The following is a 3,730-nucleotide window of genomic DNA, read 5'->3' as shown; positions in this document are numbered from 1 at the left end:
TAATTTTCTCTCAACAATAACATAATAATATACTAAAAAGATAAATAAAATTACAATAATAATAATATATATCTCTACTCTCTATTAACTCTTCTAATAAATAAAAAATAAAGACTCTCAATCTAAATCTATATTAATTTATAAACTTCACTTGAATGATATCATTATATATGATGCCTATTTATATACTCGAATATGCTAATTATCTTAATTACTAAGTCATTCCTAACAACAACAACTATATCTGTATAAGATTCTAACACAACAAATTGACAGTTTATTTTACTACATGATAAGCATGCCAACATATGATGACATAATTGTGATAAATTCTAACAACAAATTTTGATTATCTTTTGTGTATACGTAATTGATAAAACTTTTAAAATCTTCTAGCAATTTGATCAACTTTTATCCATTCTTTCATAAAATTTCGATTCTTCATCATTGGTTATCAAATTGAATAAATAACTTTGTTATTCATGAACATTCTAGCAATCTCTAAGAATTTTAATTCAACTTGAATCCTTTCAATTTGGTTATTGACAATTAATAAGTTTAGTTTAATTTCTAACACTCTCTTAAATTAAATTTGACAAAAACTTCTTCTTTCTCCTTCGTCTTGATTTTCAATGTGACAATACTAATTATTTCTTTCTTCTCATATGTTGATCCTTCAATTTTTATGTGCAAAGTCTTTTGGATATTAAAACATCTTCCAATCTTTAGTTCTTCTTTGCGAATGTTCTTGTAATATCTTCGTTTAAAATCTCTTCATCCTCTACTTCAATAATAAAATTCATCATCTCTTTTTTATTTTGCTTCTATTATAATTTATTGTAGCCAATTTCTTTTTTTTTTCTCTTGAATTATTGTTACATAGTATCTGCTATCATCCTAAGCCTTACCTCTAGCCGTAAAACGAAGGATAACAAAATGTCACAACAGTTCTAGCGCTCATACAGTAGTATATATAGAAAAAAATAGTAATATGAGAAGCCCGGTGAAAAAATTAATAAAGCTCAAAATTAACACAAAAGCGCGAAATGTTCACACGATAACTACAAGCTTAAAGGAACAAGATATAACATGATAATGATACAAGATTTCAAAATAGATCGATATATATAAGTTTGATAGCCAAAAGAATACTAGCCGCAGCTCGCAGAATTTTGGCCGACTAGTTAAATACGGACATAACAGAGTTTTTGGAATGTTAAACAACAACATATGTCTCTCAAACAAGCCTTTAAGGCAACAAAGTATAAGATACAAAAGAGAGAGAGAGAACTACAACAAAATAGCCAAAATACAAAGAGATAACAAAAGATCCTTCGCTCTGTCACCACCCCGCAACTCACCGAGGTGGGTTACGACATGCATATGAAAAACAACAACATATGGTATGAGAACCAGAGGTTCTCAGTGTGGTATATTAACAGTGCCCAGTAATGTAAGATATAAGATTTCGGGACGCCAAAGATAATCCTAAAACTTCACATCAAACATAAGATTCAAGCTTATAAAACAATTTAATAAAATCCTTAAACAGACCATCTATCTTATGGAATTTCTAAGCTAACATTTACACAGTTGTCCCACAGCCTTCACCAAAAATTTCCATGCGATTCCATCGCCACCGCTTACCGATCTTTCTTAATCCCAATAGAAAACACAAGTAATTGCATACAAGTAATACACAAGTAGTATTCATATATAGCAAGTAAATCAAGAAGCAATTAAGCATGTTATACAGTTAGGCATAGGATGCAAGTAACAAAGCAATCAAACACATAAAAAATGCACATGATGAATGCCTGTCCTATTGGCTGTGATATCACATTGTCGGTTCAACTGCAAACCTGACATATTCCCATGGAAATATCGTCTTTCAGTCACGAATAAAAATGGATACCCCCAGGGATATAGTATCCGGCTCACTTTCCCAGGGATATAGTGCTCGACTTACTCTTGTGACTCAAAAGGATATAAGTGGGATACTCTGCCACAGACCTCACATCTCAGCATAAGTGGGATTAACCACCGTCCTTACGCCGGCGCCGCGACCTTGACAAGCGGGATTAACCACCGTCCTTGTCAGACGCATAGCGACTTAACAGTCTCAGTATAAAGCAGTATATATATCAATAGTTCTCGGTGATCACTTTCAGTACTCAATAAATTTCTCATTCAACCCCGAGTTCTAAACTCTACTTAAACATTATCAGTTCTCAAGTCCTCAAGTTCATCCTCAATATAGTACTCCGTCACAATATCCAACTAGTCCGTCCTCAATATTTCAGAAGCCTAAGTCTCTGTCTTCTAAACTCATAACAGAAAATCATTCACTAACTCATCTTTACTAGTCTTAGAGTCTAATTACTAGCTAAGAGCCTTAAATAGAAGTTAAAGAAGTTTGGAAAGGTAAAAAACCCTTGAAAATAAAGAAAAAATTATTTTTCAGCAAAACAGGGGTCATGTGTACGCATGCCCCTGTCCCGCGTATGCACAAGGTCAAATTTGGGGGCCGCATACACAACACTTTGTTCGCATACACGAGATTCCTAGACAGTGGAGAATGTCCGTGTCGCGTGTTACAAGTCACGTACGCAAGAGTTAAAAATGAGCTCTCGCATACGCACGCTAGTGCCTGCGTACATGAGATCACTTGGCAGAGGCCAACATTCGCGTCGCGTGCACTGCTCTGCGTACGCAAGCACTCCCAGACTTAGAAAATTTTTGTAAAGTTGCAGAAATTAGATTTTTATACCAAACTTTAAACGTGCATAACTTTTTCGTTGCAAAATATTTTTCATCCATTCTTCGAACGTCTTAAAGCTCTCGGACCCAACTCTCATGTAAATTAAGTTTCATAAAAAATGGGGGTCCGAAGGCCAAGTTATGCCTCGCCAGATTTTGTCAAAAATAAAGTTTTACGAGATGTGACAAATTCTCTAGTTTTTCCGAAACTTCAAACCACACCAAACCAAAACCATTCAAAACCGCCCAAGTATCCATAATAGGCACTCTCAATCCATCTTTCATTTATTCACTATCAAAACCAGTTAGTTCTTACTAATCTACTTAAATTCCTATCAACCTCATCATCATAAATCATCATCACTACAATCCAAATCCGTAATTATTCTTATTCATCAATCTAATCAATCATCAAAACTCACCATTCACCACCATTTAATATCAATATCAACCAGAAGGTTGAATACCCAATATCATCATCAACATTTATCATCAAATATTAACAATAATCATCATACATCATCAACAATTCAAACTTATCCTAAAGTCCACTAGCCTAAGGTTCACGAAATATTACATATTACATAAAAAAACCAAAATCGTACCTTGAGCAATTCCCAATATGTCTAAAACACCAAGATTTGAATCCAACAAGCTTTCAATTACCAACACTACTTTCAAAAGTCACCAAATATCAAGCTATACATACCAATACCACCAACATCAATACCTAGAATTCACAATATACCAAGCCACAAGGATTTTTGAGAAACCTTACTTTAACCACAGAAATTGGAGATGAAATCCAATCATTCTTCACTAATGGTTGGCACCTAAACAACCAAATCACAAAAATTTACTCAAAAACCAAATCTAAAATTCGAAATTCACTTAGGGCAGAAAAAGGAGTATAAAACTCGAAAATATACTAGCAAAGCTTAGTTAGAACTGACAAGCTCGGCAAGAGCTT

Source organism: Arachis ipaensis, chromosome B01 (genome assembly GCF_000816755.2).
Source record: "Arachis ipaensis cultivar K30076 chromosome B01, Araip1.1, whole genome shotgun sequence".
Lineage (NCBI taxonomy): Eukaryota > Viridiplantae > Streptophyta > Magnoliopsida > Fabales > Fabaceae > Arachis > Arachis ipaensis.
This window is presented reverse-complemented; position numbering follows the sequence as displayed.